Below are 20,863 nucleotides of genomic sequence, written 5' to 3'. Positions count from 1 at the left end.
GGCTTCCCTGTCCATTACCAACTCCCAGATCTTACTCAAACTCATGTCCATCGAGGGGCAAATTAGTTGAGATTAAATGTAGAAGCCAGATTGGGGGAGAAATAGATGAGGACATATTACCAAGCAGAGGAAGTTCACAGGAATTTATAAAGCATCAGAATTCAAATCCACAACTATAGAAGAAAAACTAGCTCTTACGCAATGAGAAAATGAAGTAAAATCTCCCAACATGTAGTCCTGCACTTATGGAGAAGAATGGTTTGCAGCAAATTGAGTGTATCAGCTGGGTAAGAATGCACTGATGTGAAGTAATTGATAAAACAAGGAGTCGAAAATGTGATGGATGTCTGACCAAAAGTGTGTGGTCTGGGTGGGAAAGAAATGAAACTGGGAGGTGACTAATGAAATGAGAATAAAAGGAAGAGTTGAAATCTAAATTTTGCTGGGCAGATGATTCGATGACATCACAGACTTAATGGGCAAGAGTTTGAGCAAATTCTGGGAGATAGTGAAGGATAGGGAAGCCTGGTGTTCTGCAGTTCATGTGGTGTCAGAGAGCTCAACATGACTTAGTGAGTGAACAACAACAACAATCAGAAGAAGAGAAACAAGAACAGATAGGAAGCTGTGATAAGAGTACAATATAGGAAGTTATTCATAGGATTGAAGAAGATGCTAAGACCCAGGGGATTTTCCTTCCAAAATCTTTCCACACACTAAGATTATAATGCCTCCCTCCCCTCATCTCTACCTCCATCTCTGCCTCTCTCTCTTTCTTCCTTCATTCTTTCCTTCTTCCTTTTCCCTTTCCTCTTCTTCCCACCATTCCCTTCTTTTTTTTTAACTCTTGATGACTATTTCTTGTCTTCTGTATTCTCATACCTTAAACACCATCTACCCCATCCTTATTTTAAACTGATACCATTGGCTCCAAACTTGCTGAGAAATCATAATAATTCAGAAGCAATTTTCCAAAGTGATCTGCCTCCATAACAATCCACCCACCACCTCTATCACTAAAATCTCTGCCTTCCTCCTATTACTAAAAACACTGTTCCTATGAAAGCCAATATCTACACAGATTCTCTTCCCCTACTAAAGAAAATCTTCAGAAAATCTCCTGTCTTTTGAGCATCAAATTTGCTGTCACCAGTAGATTACACACCAAATTATCCAAACACTCTGCCACTTTCTCCATATTTCTTGATGAAGTTTATAATATGTGATTTGTGTGTTAATAAAATTGTGTTATGGTACCTCATAGTGGTTTTGATTTGCATTTCTCTGATAATGAGTGATGTTGAGCATCTTTTCATGTGTTTGTTAGCCATCTGTATGTCTTCTTTGGAGAAATGTCTATTTAGTTCTTTGGCCCATTTTTTGATTGGGTCATTTATTTTTCTGGAGTTGAGCTGTAGGAGTTGCTTGTATATTTTTGAGATTAGTTGTTTGTCAGTTGCTTCATTTGCTATTATTTTCTCCCATTCTGAAGGCTGTCTTTTCACCTTGCTAATAGTTTCCTTTGATGTGCAGAAGCTTTTAAGGTTAATTAGGTCCCATTTGTTTATTTTTGCTTTTATATCCAATATTCTGGGAGGTGGGTCATAGAGGATCCTGCTGTGATGTATGTCAGAGAGTGTTTTGCCTATGTTCTCCTCTAGGAGTTTTATAGTTTCTGGTCTTACCTTTAGACCTTTAATCCATTTTGAGTTTATTAGAACAGTCTTATGGACTCTGTGGGAGAGGGAGAGGGTGGGAAGATTTGGGAGAATGACATTGAAACATGTAAAATATCATATAAGAAACAAGTTGCCAGTCCAGGTTCGATGCACGATACTGGATGCTTGGGGCTAGTGCACTGGGACGACCCAGAGGGATGGTATGAGGAGGGAGGAGGGAGGAGGGCTCAGGATGGGGAACACATGTATACCTGTGGCGGATTCATTTTGATATTTGGCAAAACTAATACAATTATGTAAAGTTTAAAAATAAAATAAAATTTAAAAAAAGAAGCATCTAAAAAAAAAAAAAAGAAAATTGTGTTATTTTGACCCCACATTCCCCTCCAGATACTGCCCCTGTATCTCTGGTCTCCACTTCATGAAAATTTCTCCAGAGAGCATTCCAAAAGTACTAGCTCCTCTTTCTCTCCTCTATATAACAGAATGTGAACAGAGAACTGCAAGATGTACAATCTGGATTAAAAAAAAAAAAAAAGCAGAGGAACCAGAGGTCAAATTGCCAAGCTCCATTGGATCATTGAAAAAACAAGAGAATTCCAGAAAAAAAATTTACTTCTGCTTCATTGACTATACTAATGCCTTTGACTGTGTAGTTCATAACAAAACTGTGGAAGCTTCTTAAATGATGGGAATACCAGACCATCTTTCTTGCCTTCTGAGAAAACTATATGCAGATCAAGAAGCAACAGTTAGAACTAGACATGGAACAACAGACTGGCTCAAAACTGGGAAGGGAGAAGGTCAAGGCTGTGTGTTATCATCCTGCTATTTAACTTACATGCAGAGTACATTATGCAAAATGCCAGATTGGATGAAGCACAAGTTGGAATCGAGATTTCCAGAAGAAATATCAATGACCTCAGATATGCAGATGAAAACACCTGTATCATAGGAAGTGAAGAGGAATTAAAGAGCCTCTTGATGAAGGTGAAAGAGGACAGTGAAAAACCTGGCTTAAAACTCAGCATTCAGAAAACAAAGGTCATGACACTCAGTCCCATCACTTCATGGCAACTAGATGGGGAAACAATGGAAACAGTGACAAAATTTATTTTTGGGGGCTCCAGAATCACTGTGAATTATTACTGCAGCCATGAAATTAAAAGATGCTTGTTCCTTGAAAGAAAAGCTATGACCAACCTAGACAGCATATTAAAAAGCAAAGACATTGCTTTGCTTACAAAGGTCCATCTAGTCAAAGCTATGGTTTTTCCAGTAGCCATGTACAGATGTGAGAGATTGACAATAAAAAGGGTGAGCACTGAAGAACTGATTAATTTGAACTGTGGTGCCACAGAAGACTCTTGAGAGTCCCTTGGACTGCAAGGAGATCAAACCAGCCAATCCTAAAGGAAATCAATCCGAATATTCATAGGAAGGACTAATGCTGAAGTTGAAACTCCAATACTTTGGCCACCTGATGAGAAGAACTGACTCATTGAAAAAGACCCTGATTCTGGGAAAGTTTGAAGGCAGGAGATGGGGACAACAGAGGATGAGATGGTTGGATGGCATCACTGACTCAACGGACAGGAGTTTGAGCAAGCTCTGGGAGTTGGTGATGGAAAGGAAAGCTGGGCGTGCTTCAGTCCATGGAGTCAGACTCGTGCACAATGAGCAACTGAACTGAGCTCAGATCATTTATGATTAGATATCTATTTGCACAAAAGGACAGAAATGGTATGGACCTAACAGAAGCAGAAGATATTAAGAAGAGGTGGCAAGAATACACAGAAGAACTGTACAACAAAGATCTTCACAACCCAGATAATCACGATGGTGTGATCACTCACCTAGAGCCAGACATCCTGGAATGTGAAGTCAAGTGGGCCTTAGAAACCGTCACTACGAACAAAGCTAGTGGAGGTGATGGAATTCCAGTTGAGCTATTTCAAATCCTGAAAGATGATGCTGTGAAAGTGCTACACTCAATATGCCAGCAAATTTGGAAAACTCAGCAGTGGCCACAGGACTGGAAAAGGTCAGTTTTCATTCCCATCCCAAAGAAAGGCAATGCCAAAGAATGCTCAATCTAGCACACAATTGCACTCATCTCACATGCTAGTAAAGTAATGCTCAAAATTCTCCAAGCGAGGCTTCAGCAATACATGGACCATGAACTTCCAGATGTTCAAGCTGGTTTTAAAAAAAGACAGAGGAACCAGAGATCAAATTGCCAACATCTGTTGGATCATGGAAAAAGCAAGAGAGTTCCAGAAAAACATCTATTTCTGCTTTATTGACTATGCCAAAGCCTTTGACTGCATGGATCACAATAAACCATGGAAAATTCTGAAAGAGATGGGAATACCAGACCATCTGACCTGCCTCTTGAGAAATCTGTATGCAGGTCAGGAAACAACAGTTAGAACTGGACATGGAACAACAGACTGATTCCAAATAGGAAAAAACAGTATGTCAAGGCTGTATATTGTCACCCTGCTTATTTAACTTCTATGCAGAGTACATCATGAGAAACACTGGACTGGAAGAAGCACAAGCTGGAATCAAGATTGTCAGGAGAAATATCAATAATCTCAGATATGCAGATGACACCACCCATATGGCAGAGAGTGAAGAGGAACTAAAAAGTGATGAGAGTGAAAGAGGAAAGTGAAAAAGTTAGCTTAAACTCAACATTCAGAAAACGAAGATCATGGCATCTGGTCCCACCACTTCATGGGAAATAGATGGGGAAACAATGGAAGCAGTGTCAGACTTTATTTTTGGGGGCTCCAAAATCACTGCAGATGGTGACTGCAGCCATGAAATTAAAAGACGCTTACTCCTTGGGAAAAAAAAAAAAAGTTATGAGCAACCTAGATAGCATATTGAAAAGCAGAGACATTACTTTACCAACAAAGTTCCGTCTAGTCAAGGCTATGGTTTTCCAGTGGTCATGTATGGATGTGAGAGTTGGACTGTGAAGAAGGCTGAATGCCGAAGAATTGATGCTTTTGAACTGTGGTGTTGGAGAAGACTCTTGAGATTCCCTTGGGCTGCAAGATCCAACCAGTCCATTCTGAAGGAGATCAGCCCTGGGATTTCTTTGGAAGGAATGATGCTAAAGCTGAAACTCTAGTACTCTGGCCACCTCATGCGAAGAGTCGACTCATTGGAAAAGACTCTGATGTTGGGAGGGATTGGGGGCAGAAGGAGAAGGGGATGACAGAGGATGAGATCGCTGGATGGCATCACAGACTCGATGGACTTGAGTCTGAGTGAACTCCGGGAGTTGGTGATGGACAGGGAGGCCTGGCATGCTATGATTCATGGGGTCGCAGAGTCAGACACGACTGAGCGAATGAACTGAACTGAACTGAACTGAAGGGGAAATGACCTATATTCTGGTCTACAATAAGATAGAACAGAAGAAGGACATGGATCATCTTTGAGCAGTAATATGAATCCTTATTTTTAGGTTCATTTTACTCTACTTTATCTTTCCAGCACTACAAATAAACACACAGATAATATATCCTTAAGAAACAAACATTTTAAGATTTGAAGATGTTGTAAATTAAAGTTTTACAAAACAAAACTATTAAAGGAAAAAATTAAGCTAAAATCATAGTTAAATGATTAAAAAGAAAAAAGTATTTAATTGAGAAATGTTTCAGAGCTAATTCTTTGACAAAAGTCAAATAGAAAAAATCAGATATTTAAGAAAAGCAATAAAAAGAAAGATTAGGGAAAAAATAGGAAAGATAAAAATGGACGCATGCATAAGAAAATGCTTAAGTTTGCAAGATATTATAACTGTAAGTCAAATTTTTGAAAACCTCTAAGAAATGAATTTATTGATTAATTTATTGGTTGATTCAGGATGGAGGATAATATATCAATAGTTAAGAAAAGAATGAAATGAACATCACAACTTACCTGAGAATGCCATGGAAATGTGTGACATGAATATTGGATGAAATTCCCTTTAAGTCTTAAAGAAAAAAGAAAGTCTACCATCACTAATACTGTTTAATAATCCCTTCAATACATACCTAAGGGCTTCCCTGGTGGCTCAGACAGTAAAGAATCTTCCTGCAATGCCGAAATCTGGGTTGAATCCTGGGTCATGGAGATCCCCTGGAGAAGGGAAGGGCTACCCACTCTGGTATTCTTGCCTTGAGAATTCCATGGACAGAGAAGCCTGGTAGGTCTGTGGGTCACACAGAGTCAGACACAGCTGAGTGAATCACTCCAGTATTCTTGCCTTGAGAATTCCATGGACAGAGAAGCCTGGCAGGTCTGTGGGTCACACAGAGTCAGACACAGCTGAGTGAATCACTTCAGTTTGAGATCTAAATATCATTGTTTGAGGATAATAGATTGGTGGCTAATAATGAATTGACAACTGAAAACCTCTTTTCAATGAATATGATTTTAGTAAGGCAACTGATATAAAACAAACATGTAAAAACCAATAACCATTTTAAGGTGACATTCAGTAGCACATAGTACATTCATAGTGTTTTGCAAAATCACTTCTGTTGTCTGACTCTTTTGTGACCCCATGGAGTGTGGCCCACCAGGCTCCTTTGTCCATGGGATTTTCCAGGCAAGAATACTGAAGTGGTTGCCATTTTCTTTTCCAGGGTATATTCCTGAGCCAGGGATCAAACCTGTGTCTCCTGCATTGACAGGTGGATTCTTTACCACTGAGCCACCAGGGAAGTCCTAAAATAAAATAAAATAAAATAATCACTTCTATCTAGTTCAAAACATTTCATCACTATGGGTGCTTCTTGTACAAATTTTTAAATTTATCTGTAAATCTCAAATTGTTCAAAAATTAAAACTTCCCCAAAAAAGAGAGTGCAAGGAAAAAAAAATTAGTGTTCATCAGTATAGTTAAAATTCTTTGAAAAAAATAATAACAAAAATAGAAATATCTTGGATCAGGGAACAGAAACTTGCAAATACACAAAGAGTAGTAAACTTACTCAGTAAGCTAAAATTTTTTGAGGACTACCATGATAAACATGTATTGCAAAAATAAGTTTTAACATTCTAACATGAAAGCAGATAATGCTGATAGATCCTTAGCATTTGGTTTCAGAAGAGAAATAAAGGAAGCTGACAGGAAGTAAGATTGAAAAGAACTCCGGAATTGAATTGTGTAGAATGTTTTAGTAAACAAACTTTACCATTACATTTTCCCCACTTGTTAATACTCTGAGAGATCTGCCTGCCTTCACACCTGTTTCCAACAGCACACACTCTACTGCCATCACTGAGCCTAGTCCCCTGGATACTTTCTTTCCTGGGTGATGGATGTTCAACTCAACTCCAAGGAAGTGCAGGCAGGTGACATCAGGAGTCACTTCTCAGAAAGAGCACAGCTGAACTTCCTCCTTCCTGACAATGGAGCTGTAGTGAGAGAAGTAAAGGGCATATTTACTATTTCTGGGGCTTCAGAGATTGAATTCTCACAACTACTCATTAAGTTAATTGTTCCATTGTTACTCTATTTTCAGAGAAATTTGGTTCCCATGAGTGAGGAAGCCAAAATACAAAGGGGCTTCTTTCTAGTTTCCTACCCATGGGAGCATCTTAAATGTGAGGTAGGCATATCCCCTCCTCTTGCACCTTAGTCACAATGCTGTTTTCTCCATGGATCTAATATCCACGTTCTTTCCCATGAACATTTCTTTAACATTTAAGATTGAATTTTTTTGACTATCTAAGACACGCTGGCAAATTGTTCATAACTAAGCAAGTCCCACGCACCTGGACTTGGAGTTGCCAACGAAGAATTGGGACATGCTCATCTCTCAACAAAACCATTTCCAATGACTTCCATTCATGCCATAATGTTGGAATCTACAGGAATTTCTAGGCATACAGTGAAAGAAATATGAGAAGAGGTGGATGGTTGGCAGTAGAGGCAGGACTTTGCAGGTATCTGTAGCTTCATAAGGTCAAAACAAGTCCATTGGACACTCCTCATTATTCCAGCCAGAAGAACAAACCATTTTTATTAACACACAAGGGACTGACTTTAAAGTTATAATCAACATTAACAATCTGTAAGAAAATAAAAACCAGGAAGCACTTTGGACGATTGTTTTGAGTGACTATTTTCATCTTGAACAAAGACATCAACAGGATGAGATCCTTTCTGTTGGTTTCTGCCACACAACAACATAAACCAGCTGTAAGTTTACAATTATCCCTTCTGTCTTGAGCCTCTCTCCCAACTCCCCCATCCCACCACTCTAGATTGTCATAGAACACTAGGCTGAGTTTCCTGTATTACACAGAAACTTTCTACTAGCTGTTTTACACATTGCAGGTGTGTAAAACCTATCTATCTTAATGCTTTTCTCTCAATTCATCCCACCCTCTTATTACCCTCACTGTGTCCACAAGTCCATTGGCTACACCTGTGTCTCTCTATTCCTACCCTGAAAATTAGTTCATCAGTGACTTTTTAAAAATTGAAATATAGTTGACATATTATATTACTTTCACGTGGAGTATATACTGATTTGGCATTTGAATACATTGAAAATGATAACAGAGATAAATCTAGTAAACACTTGTCCCCATGCAAGATTATAACAATATTACTGACCATATTGTCAATGTGCCATATTACTTTCCCATGATGTATGTATTTTATCACTGGAGATTTTTCCTCTTGATCCCATTCCCCTGTTTTGTTCCCCCCACACCCTGCCTACAAGCAAACACTCACTTGTTTACCAAATCTATGATTCTGTTTTCAGTTTACTTTGTATGCTTGTGTGTTCTGATTCTTAGATTCTACATGTAAGTGACATCACGTGGTCTTTGCCTTTGTCTAATTTATATCACTTAGCATGATATCCCTAGGTTTTGCAACTGGCAAAATTTCGTTTTTATATGGCTGAGTAATCAGCTCAGTTCAGTCATTCAGTTGTGTCCGACTCTTTGCAACCCCTTGAACTGCAGCACACCAGGCTTCCCTGTCCATTATGAGCTTCCAGAGCTTGCTCAAACTCACATGCATCAAGTCGGTGATGCCATCCAACCATCTCATCCTCTGGCATCCTCTTCTCCTCCTGTCTTCAATCTTTCCCAGCATCAGGGTCTTTCCCAGTGAGTTAGTTCTTTGTATCGGGTGGCCAAAGTATTGGAGTTTCAGCTTCAGCATCAGTCCTTCCAATGAACAGTCAGGACTGATTTACTGTAGGTTTGACTAGTTTGATCTGCTTGCTGTCCAAAGGACTCTCAAGAGTTTTATCCAACACAACAGTTCAAAAGTATTGATTCTTCAATGCTCAGCTTTCTTTATAATCCAACTCTCACATCCATACATGACTACTGGAAACACCATAGCTTTGACTGGATGGACATTTGTCAGCAAAGTAATGTCTCAGCTTTTTAATATGCTGTCTAGGTTTTGAATGTTGAGTTTTAAGCCAACTTTTTCACTCTACTCTTTCACTTTCATCAAGAGGCTCTTTAGTTCTTCACCCTCTGCTATAAAGATGGTGTCATCTGCATATCTGAGGTTATTGATATTTCTTCCTACAATCTTGATTCCAGTTTGTGCTTCATCCATCCTGACATTTTGCATGATGTACTCTGTATATAAGTTAAATAGGCAGGGTGACAATATACAACCTTGTTGTACTCCTTTCCTAATTTTGAACCAGTCCATTGTTCCATGTATGGTTCTAACTGTTGCTTCTTGACCTACATACAAGTTTATCAGGAGGCAGGTAAGGTGGTCTGGTATTCCCATTTCTAAGAATTTTCCACAGTTTGTCATGATCCATGCAGTCAAACGCTTTAGTGTAGTCAATGAAGCAGAGGTAGATGTTTATCTGAAATTTTCTAGCTTTCTCTATGATCCAATGGATGTTGGCAATTTGATCATTTGATCCTCTGCCTTTTCTTAATACAGCTTGAACATCTGGAAATTCTAGGTTCATGTACTGTCAAAGCCTAGCTTGGAGAATTTTGAGCATTACTTTGCTAGCAATGGAGCCTGAAGGTCTACCGTCCACAGGATCACAGAGTCAAACATGACTGAGCACACACACACACACACACACACACACACACACACAAATAAAACTTAGGCAAAGACTGAGAGGCTAACAGAAATTTGTAAACAGACATGGCAGAGGGGAAGCTTTAATGGGGACAAATTTAACACCGAAATTATAGCTATTGGTTTCATGACTGCAAAATACAAATCGCAGAATTTCAACTATAGTGATGCTTTATGAAAATTGTTCATATTATTTTTGCGCTGTTTCCAGGTAACCCTGCTACATGAAACCAAGAAATGGTACACAGATATAAGAAATTCTTCTTCTTATATTATCAAGGAAACCATAACTACAACCCCTAATATTTGGGCTTTCCTCTCCATGTACCTGATCACTGTGTTTGGAAACCTACTCATCATCCTGGTTGTCAGCTCTGACTCCCACCCCCACCCCCAAATACTTCTTCCTCTCCAGTCTGTCCTTTGTAGACATCTGTTTCATTTCCATCACCATCCCAAAGATGCTGTGGAACATCCAGACACAGAGCAAAATTATAACATTTGCACATTGCTCCACATCAGTCAAGTATATTTTTAATATAAATTTATTTATTTTAAATGGACAAGTATTTTTTTTTACTATCTTTGCAGGATCGGATGGCTTCCTCCTGGCTGTGATGGCTGATGACTGCTTTGTGACCATCTGTCACCCCCTGCACTACACAGTCATCATGAATCCCCAGTTCTGTGGACTGCTGGTGCTGGTGTCCTAGATAATGAGTGCTTTGATTTCCTTGTTACAAAACTTAGTGATGTTGTGGGTGTCCTGTAGAGTCTTGTTAATCCCCCACTTCTTCTGTGAACATTATCAGGTGATCCAACGTGCCTGTTGTGACACCTTTCTGAATGACATCATGATGTATTCTTCAGCTGGATTACTAGGTGGGGGTCCCCTCATTGGAATATTTTACTCTTACTCTAAGATAGTTTCCTCCATAAGAGGAGTTTCAGCTCAGGGGAAGTATAGAGCATTTTTGCCTGTGCATCTCACCTTTCAATTGCTGCCTTTTTTTTTTTTTTTTTTTTTTTTTTTTGCCTTATTTTATGGTATGCTTCTAGGAGTGTATCTTAGCCCTGCTGATATTCACTGGTTAAACTCAAGTTTAGCAGCCTCAGTGATGTACACTGCAGTCACACTCATGCTGAACCCCTTCATCTACAGTCTGTAAAATAAAGACATAAAGAGATCTCTGAAAAGATTCATTTGGATGGTTTCTACAAAAAGGCCAACTATTCTAGGACTGAGGAAGTACCCATGATTGCAGGGCTAAAATCAATGGACCCTGAAACTACCTTTATTGGATCAAATTGTGGAAGTAGAAATTTCTCTTTCTGTTGTGTCTTGAAATTTCCATGTCTGTGACTTCAAGTTCTCTCTACACTTAAGTACTCAATTTATCAACTTTTCTGCTCGGATACCCATACAGTTTTTCCATTTGTCTATTCTCCTGTTTTCACAGAGCTTTCCCAAACTTACAACAAATAGTTGCAAAGTTCTGGTTCTTGAGAATATGAATGTCTTAAGAACAATCTCTTCTCAGGTGAAATATTATCACAAGTTTTTTTTTTTTTTCTTTTGTTTTACTAAGAATAGTCGTGAGTTGTATTACTCATATGGAATAAACTCTACTTGGCACCTTCTCTGTGAAATGTATGTAGCTCACCTTATTAGACTTTTTTTCCTGTCTCATATATAGATAGTTTGCCATTTGCTTTCCTACTGTTGCAAAATTTTCCCCAATCTTGTATCAGAAATATTTGGAAATTCCTGTTTTTACCCCCCATAGGGCAGCCTGAATGTCTTACAAATAATTTCTTCTCAAACTATATTTATCATCCCAAGTTTTTTTTTTTTTCCCTTTTTATACTGGAGTTATTAGTTGTATTTCTCATGTGAATAAAAACTACACTTGAAAACCCAGACAATGTATATTTTATAACAGAGGAACATCTGAGACCACAGTATGCCATATTTGCATACATCATTTATTTATATATAACTACCTTAACTGTTCTTCCTGATAATGTAGAGTTTAACTAATAATGTGCTTTATAGATGGGCTTCCCAGGTGGCAGTAGTGGTAAAGAAGCTGCCTGCCAATGCAGAAGCTGCCCGTTCAATCCTTGAGTCAGGAAGATATGCTGGAGAAGGGAATGGCAACCTACTCCAGTATTCTTGCTTGATGAATCCCATGGACAGAGGAGCTTGGTGGGCTACAGTCCATAGGGTCTCAAAGAGTCAGACACTACTGAAGTGACTTAGCATACATGTTCATGCTTTAGAGGTGGTGACTGAGTTTTAGTCTCCTCCTTAACATTCTGTATTTTTATTCAGTCATGTCCACATCCCTGACATAGCGACTGGCAAAATGTTTATCAAATATGTATCTCCATGTGAAGTCTACACAGAAACATAAATTTGAATAGATAGGTTGACTTAATATGGTCTTTGAGTCAAGGAAGACCTTAACTATATATGATGAAGCAAAATTTTAAATTAGATTTTATATTACTAAGCAATAAATTTCATTCTCATGCTGTATTGAAGTGTGGAAGACTGGTGCCCAGGCAAAAGCTTTTCTTTTTTTTTCTTTTTTGGTTTGTTCCATTTGGATGTAGAATTATTTGAAATATTTATCTTTATTATTCAATTAGCTTTTTTCTGCTTAAAAATGTACATTTCTCCCTACAAATGTGAATCCTCTACTGATCTTAATGAAATATTTCCTCTTTCATAAATTTTGTCATATTCGCTAATTTTTTTTTTTTTGGTTAGTCTAGCTAAAGTTTTGTCAATTTTAACTTTTCAAAGAACCAGCTCAGTTTTTTTAAAAACAATATTTGATATTGCTTTCCTCACCATTATTATATTTCTCTGACTCAATCTTTGTTTCCTTTCTTCTTCTAATTTTGGACTCAGTTTCTTCTCCCTTTTCTAATACCTAGTCATAATTTTTCTTTTATTTTACTAAGAGTAGTAATCAAAATAGCATGGTGCTGGCATAATAAGAGACATGTTAAGACCAGTATACCACAGTGGAGAGCCTGGAAGTAAACCCATGCATACATGATCACTTAATATTTGACAAACCAGACAAGAATGCTCAGTGGAGAAGAGACTGTCTCTTTAATAAATGGTCCTTGAAAACTGGGTATTCACACTTAGAAAGATGAAACTAGACTCTGCTTATACCTCTCACAGTTCTACAGTCTTAGCACTTTCAATTATACAACTCAGTATTTTCAACTGTATTCATCATGCTATTTATGAGATCTTCAACCTAATTATCTTGTATCTAAAAATTTGGACTCTCTTGCCAATCACTCCTCAATCCCCATGCCCAGCACCTTACAATAGCCATTCTACTTTTCTTCTATATGTTTATTTTTTATATTAAACATAAGCAATATCATATAATTTTTATCTTTTTCTGACTTACTTCACTTAGCATAATGCTTTCAAGGTCTAGCCATATTGTTGCAAATGACAGGGTTTCCTTCTATTTAAATTTAAATTTCCTTGTCGATTTCTACCACATTTTATCCATCAGCAGTTTGTCTCCATACAATGACTGTTGTGAATGAACGTAGGCCTGCAGATGTCCTTTAAGATAATGTTTTTCACTTCCTCTGAATATATCCTAGAAGTGGAATTGCTGGATTATATTGTAGTTCTATTTTAATTTCTTGAGGAGCTTCCATGCAGTTTTGCATGATGGCTGTACTAGTTTACTATCCCACCAAGAGTACTAAAGTGTTTCCTTTTCTCCACATCTTCTCCAGTATTTATTAGCTGTTGTCTTTTCAATAAAATACATTCTAATGGTGTGAAGTTATATCCCAGCATAGTTTTGATATACATTTACCTGAATAGTCATGGTAATTGAACACCTTTTCATGTATTTGTTGGACAACTGTATATCTTTGTCCTTTGGAAAAATGAAAAAATGTCCAAAGGAAAAATGTCCTTTGCCCTTCTTTTTCTTCCAGTATTCTTTAGATATAATTGACATGTAGCACTGTGTAAACTGGGGCTTCCCTGGTGGCTCAGGCAATAAAGAATTTGCCTGCAATGCAGGAGATCCAGGTTCAATCCTTGGGCAGAGGAGATACTCTGGAGAAAGAGAAGACAACTCACTCTGGTATTCTTGCCTGGAAAATCACATGGATAGAGGGGCTTGGCAGGTTACAGTCCATAGGGTCACAAAGAGTTGGATATGACTGAGTGACTAACAATTTACTGCTGTATATATAAGGTAGTAGTCAGTCAGCTTGCTTGGTAAGAAGCTACTCCTCAAATCACAATGGCTTACAATAATGAAAGTGTATTTTTATCATATTAGACACATCCTGCAAGGTGTCTATGGCTGTGACCTGACTGTGCTAGTTTGCACGCATATCTTCATTTTGGGAGTCATGCCGATAGACCAGCTCCTATGTGAAAGGTGCTCTTTCTCATTATAGAGAGGGACAGTAGTAGAAAGGGTAGACTTTCCTAAAGCCTCTTTGAGCTTCTCCTTTGGCACTGAGCACCTCATGTCTGCCCTCATTCTATCCAGCAAAGTATGTGACACATCCAAGTTCAAAGCCAATCATTGGGGACATGCACTCCTTCCACCTGAGGCACATTCAAGACTCAAAGCAATGGGTGAGGATGTGCAGTCCTCCTAAGAGTAAGAAGTAAGAGTAAACCAATACTTGTGAAGAATTTAAAAGGTCCACCTGGGGAAGAAACAACCACACAGATAGTCTATACTTCTATTAGCAGCAAATCTTTTTCAATTATATGCTATAGACTTGCAACAAAGGAAGATAAGAAGAGTTGGAGAAAGGTATGATTTAAGAAACAGCAGTTTTACACACATACTTAGTAAGGTATTTGTTGCTGTTTAGTCTCCAAATCCTGTCCAACTCCTTCTGAGCACATGGACTGTAGCCCACCAGTCTCCTCTCTCCATGGGATTTCCCAGGTAGGAATACTGTAGTGGGTTGACATTTCCTACCGCTGGGGATCTTCCCAACCCAGGGATGGAACCTGCGTCTTCTGCATTGCAGGTGGATTCTTTACCACTGAGACACCAGGAAGCCCTAGTAGATCATAGAAACATGGTAAAATAGACAGAGAGAATAAAAATTCTTCCTGAGGCTATATAGAGCCAACATGAGGGTGTCACAGTTTATGTCCTGTGTAGAACAACTGATGTGATGTGTCCTCACAATCACTCTGCTTCCTGTGTGGGGCCCTCAGAGCAGATATGCCTTCAAGATCACATCTCACTCTCTCCCAAGAGCAGTCATCCTGGACTCATTTCTATTCAGTAAATTCTCTGAAGTCCAAACGATCTTAGTAATTTTGGAACTTGGACAAAATCATAACAGGTGCTATGGATTGAGCATCTGTTTGTGACACGTAATTTTCTGTGACTCTAAAATATCATCAACTTCTCACATCAGCTCCTTAGGTGGAAATTCCCCAGTTTATAGATAAGGAAATAAAGGTTAAAAGTCTATTTCCTGTCAAGAGAGAAATACTCAAGAAGCACATGTAAACTTAGGTATTCAGATATTAAATGACCAGATCCAACATCTGACCACCTTTCATCAGACCTGAGGTGGGAAGGAAGAATCCTAATGGGAAAATCTAAAATACATACACCTGACTGTAACACTGGCCCACAGTCTTGATACTCATGAGAGTGGTCCACAGAACAGGACCTGACCTGCAACATCAACAACATCTGGGAACTTTAAATTTAAATTTAAAAAAAAAAGAAATACTGAATCTCTAGAACACTCTATTCTTGTCAAATCAAAGCCTGTATTTGAAAAATATTCCGTAGTTATTCACACACTCATTGATGTTGGGAGAAGCGCTTATTTAGTGAACATTGTTTCTCAACATTGACATTGTGATGGGTAATTCCTTGTGTTAGGGGATGTCCTGTGCATTTTAGTTTTGTTAAATTGTATCACTTGCCTCAGCATACTTTGTTTCAATTGTACTTCCCCAGATATGACAATCAAATATTTCTCCAGATATTTCCAAGTGTCCTCTGGAGCCAAAATCATCTCTGATTGAGAACCACTGAGCCAGAGCAAAAGAACTAGGAAATAGTCTGTGTTGTAATCAAAGCACATGCCTTACTCAGTTCATAACTTTGAGCCAATCACCTCATAATTCTGAAAATTTAGAAGAAGATTCAAAATAGTATAGTCCTCATAGGATGGCCTGTTGTAAAATTTAAATGAGACAATATATTTATGATTCTAAGCTCTGCCTATGGTGTGTCAAAAAATCTAAGTGTATCTCTTATAATTCCCAAACATTTTATAAGTAAAGGGTGAAAAAACAGTTTAACACTTCTATTAAAAACCAATACAATATTGTAAAGTTAAAAAATAAAATAAAATATTAAAAAAATACAAAATTCCTAATTGATGTGAGGAAAGCATTATGAATCCAAGGGTTATTTTACCCATGATTTTATAGCAAAGGGACACACTTCTCTCCCTTATTGAAGACATAATACTAATTTTCTGGATATATCAAGAGCTGCCTTCTCACCATAAACCAGTGCCTTCAAGACCCAAGATACCGAGTCAAGACAGGTTCCTCAGGATTAGACTTGGAGGAAATTATGATTGAAGTTTATAAAACATTTTAGTGTCAGACCTCTGGAAGCCAGGAGAGAATCTGGAGTAGTAATAAGAACTGAATATACTTGACTTCTCACCTGGTCACTTGGGATCAACAAATCAGTGGGGAAAAAATCCATTCTGTCCAGACAAATTCCCCTGAGGAAACGATGTGATCAAGGTTGGAGTAACAAGGGAAAATGTGCTGAGCACGTATAATGAGCAGGTACAGGAACTATAAGGAGCTATGACCATCTCCGTGGCTGCAATGTCTGAGCAGCTCCACCTTGAGCTGGAGTGGGCATGGTTTTTGCATTTGCACTCCCTAGTCCTATTCTGCTTCACTCCTTCCTGCTCTCTTGTTGGAAGACAGAACTTCAGTCTCCATCATCAGCCATCCAGGGAGGAATTTGGATTTCCACATAAAGACCTTCCTCTCAACTGTTCCAGCCAGGTGAGTAAAAGACTCCAGTGGGCACTGCAGGAGAAAGTTAGAAAGAGTGAAACCTATGAAACCTATGAACATTTACCTGAGGTCATTTGAAAAGACAAACAGCTGGCCTGGAGCATAGAGGTCTCCGTGATTGTTTGTTTGATTGACTAATTTATAATACATTTATTTAGTATGTTAAAAAATAAATGTCTATCAGATTCAGCAAATCAAGGATTGTTGTTAACAGTTATGGGATGGGAATGAAAATCTAGTTGGATGAGACTCAAGAAGAAATGGTGGGGGGCTTGTTCAGTTGCTCAGTAGTGTCCAACTCTTTGCAACCCCAGCATGCCAGGCTTCCTTGTCCTTCACTATCTCCTGGGGTTTACACAAACTCCCACTGAATTGGTAATGCCATCTCATCCTCTATCATCCCCTTTCCTCCTGCCTTCAATCTTTCCCAGAAGTTTTACTGTTTAAGGGAGTAGGAAAATAAACTATTAGATTAGGAATGGTTTGCAGTGAAATGTGGACATTTCATTATTTGTTTTAATTTTTAAGATGGGGTGTATTTGAGCAACTTCTATATTCATTAGGATCCCAGGTGGCATAGTGGTAAAGGATCTACCTGCCGATGCAGGAAACATGAGACACAGGTTTGATTCCTGGGTCAGGAAGATTCCCTAGGAATCTTCCCCTGGAGAATCTTCCTTGGAAAATTCACTTTGGTATTCTTGCCTGGGAAATCCCATGGATAGAGGAGACTGGCGGCTTCAGTCAACTGGGTCACAAAGAGTCAGACATGACCGAGCATGCGCTGAGCACACACAGATCAATGGAGTAGTTATTGCCTGATAGCCACAGTTCTTGAGATACACATTTCACGGAAGCTCCACTCACCCTGAATATTCACTTGACAAAGAAGTTGCATTTAATATATAAACAGGCATATGTTAAAGGGATTAACTTTGCAATTAGTTCACCAGCTGAGAGACTGAACATAGTTTTAGATTTATTAGCCATTTACTCTCTCTACTGCTAATTGTCTGTGTAAGCTTTTTATTTTATATACTGGTGTTTGAGTGATTTTATTCCTTTTTTGGCTATTTTATTTCCTTTATAAATCATTTCATCACCAACTTAGAAAATGCCAGGAACTGCACTCCAACATGTGGAAGAAGGATAGAATTAGACATATTTTTAATACTTTGAAAAGTCTTACTGCTGAAAATAGAGATACATGTAGTGTTTCTCTCCCCACCCTTCCCCTTCCCTGCAGTGGTGTGTTAGGTGTCTTTTTGTGACACCATTTCACCCAAAACTGGTCTAAGCTGCAACCAGTTCCCTTACCACAGATTCCCTATTCCTCTCTTCCTTTATTCTTTTTTTTTATTGCATTCTTTCAAACAAAAAGTTATGATTTTTAAAAGAAGCTTACTATTTACCATTTAAATATTATGTATGTATATATATATATATATATATATATATGCTTGCTATATATATATAGTTTCTATATATAATTGCTCAAATATACCCCACCATATATATATATGCTTTCCAGGTGGTTCAGTGTGTAAAGAATCCACCTGCAATGCAGAAGATGCAGGCAGACACGAGTTTGATCCCCAGGTCAGGACAATCCCCTGGAGGTGGGCATGGCAACTCATTCCAGTATTCTTGCCTGGGAAATCTCATGGTGAGAGGAGCCTGGTGGGCTACAGTCCGTGGGGTTGCAAAGAGTCAGACATGACTGAAGTGACTGAGCATGCAGGCACCCACGCACATGTATGTATGTATGATGTATTTGTTGGGTTGTGTGAGAGTTTATAAATTGTGAGTTGTCCAGTACATCAGTTGGCTATATTTTGTCCTCCCACCCATTGCTTTTTAAACATAGTAGTCATCCTTTGCTGCCACCTTGTCGAAAACATGTTTGTATTCAGCTTAAGATTGCTTACATCTTTTTTAAAAGCATGTTTGAATCCATTTATGTTTATACATTTGGAATTTGTAGTGTTAGATACTGCTTCCTTCACTGTTTTTAAAAATTATATTTCCAATCCTTTTCATAAGATTACACCTATTTCATTTATATTTAAACTTATGTTAACTTGAGTGTTGTTATTTTGTATATTTTCTTTTAGATTCATCTTACTCTTTTCCTAATATTCAATATTGTTTAGTAAAATTGTTTGAATCAGCTACATTTAATCTGCTTTTATTTCCCCTGATATTCTTTGTGTTTTATAAAATGTATTTCTGCATAAATGCACACCTTTCTGAAACCTCAAGAGTGAACACTGAACAAATCAGGTGAGGTCCCTGTCTGTTAGGGTCTCACATTCTGATGGAGAAAGAATATTACAATAAAATAAATGCATATGTGACAAAAAGTCCTCAGGCATAAACCAAATGAAGAAAGGGGAAGATTTTTGTAGAATGTGGAAGGTTTGTAGCATGTGAACTTTATCTTTGGAATAGGAATCAGAAACAAAAGTAGAATGTGACCAACAGGTTTGTCAAAAAGAGATCAGAATACAAAGCCAAAGAATAACAAAGAAAGATGCAACAGAAAAAAAAAGAGAGAGAGAGAGAAAAGGGCCAGCTTCATCCAATATTGGACCATATCAAAAATGGTGGTGTTTCAGTCCCTATGTCGCGTCTGACTTTTGTGACCTCATGGACTGTAACTGATCAGACTCCTCTGTCCATGGGATTTCCCAGGCAAGAATACTGGAGCGGGTTGCTATTTTGTTCTCCAAGGGATCTTCCTGACTCAAGGATAAAATCTGGGTTTCCTGAATTGCAGGAGGATACTTTACTAACTGAGCCACATAGAAAGCTCATAATTTTAAAAAGTAATAAATGCACTCAAACACAGAAAAGACAGGAATAACTAATTCCTACACCTCAGAGGAATGAGATGGATACTGTAATAAGACAGTGGAGGAATAAAGATGTAGTGAGTGTGTGGTTCCTTGGGTCTGAGGTCACTTTAGCATGCGTACTGCTTCACGTTCTCTCTGCAAACTGATTCTTCTGTTGAGCTCTTTATTTTTATTGTTTCTCTCTTAGCAGGAACTAGGCTTCTTTCAAAACTATTCTTGTGTTTACTGCAATGGATAAGAAATGTTTTTGACTGAGTCCTAGAGTAAACAGGTGACCCAAGTGGTAAAGAACCCACCTGCCAATGCAGGAGATGTAAGAGGCATGGGTTCAATCCTGGGTCAGGAAGATCCCCCGGAGGACGGCATGGCTACCCAGTTCAGTATTTTTGCTTGGAGAATCCCGTGTACAGAGGAGAGTGGCAGGCTACAGTCCAAAGGATGGCAGAGTCAGACACGACTGAAGTGACTTCACACCCTCGCAGGCACAGTGAAACAGGAAATTTACATATGATCTAGTATGTGTGCACAGACAAGGAATAAATACACATGTATGCACCTGTGCAAACACACAGAAACACAAGGAAGCTAAACAAAGAAAACCAAAAACATTTACTACATATGACACATCCTGATATTTTCATGTTTTACTGTATTCTATTTTGGTCTTACAAACTGCATAGACTGTAGCTGTAACAGGTCTGAACCTCTAATAGAATATAAAAAACATTCCTCCAGCATGTCTTCCAAATCTATTTACTGTTTCCCAGCTTCATTTTGTTTTCTAATCATAGGCAATTTCTTTGAGAACACATTCTTTCATTCCTTTATGCAATATATATCTATTCAGCTACTGTTTCCAACTAAAGTATGGGGTGTTAAGGATTATGTATGACATTGATACCTGGCTCATGACATTCACAGACTAGCAGAGAATATAAATATGGAATTAAATTAAAATTGCACACTGATTACCTTATTGTGTAAATTATTGTAAGAGAGTATCTTTTGTGGAAATGTTTAAAAAAAGAAGATTCATATAGATGATATGAGTTCAGTTCAGTTCAGTAGTACATTCTTGTCCGACTCTTTGCAACCCCATGCACTGCAGCACGCCAGTCCA

General features: G+C 38.3%; 1 pseudogene; it reads left to right on the top strand.

Moving 5' to 3' along the window:
- Window positions 1-2,534: 2,534 nt before the first annotated feature.
- Window positions 2,535-10,952, top strand: LOC102283608 (olfactory receptor 1571-like; annotated as a pseudogene).
- Window positions 10,953-20,863: the final 9,911 nt, after the last annotated feature.

The sequence above is a fragment of the Bos mutus genome, chromosome 7 (assembly GCF_027580195.1).
Source record: "Bos mutus isolate GX-2022 chromosome 7, NWIPB_WYAK_1.1, whole genome shotgun sequence".
NCBI lineage: Eukaryota > Metazoa > Chordata > Mammalia > Artiodactyla > Bovidae > Bos > Bos mutus.
The sequence above is the reverse complement of the archived record's forward strand: the minus strand, read 5'-3'. Positions and strand labels throughout refer to the sequence as shown.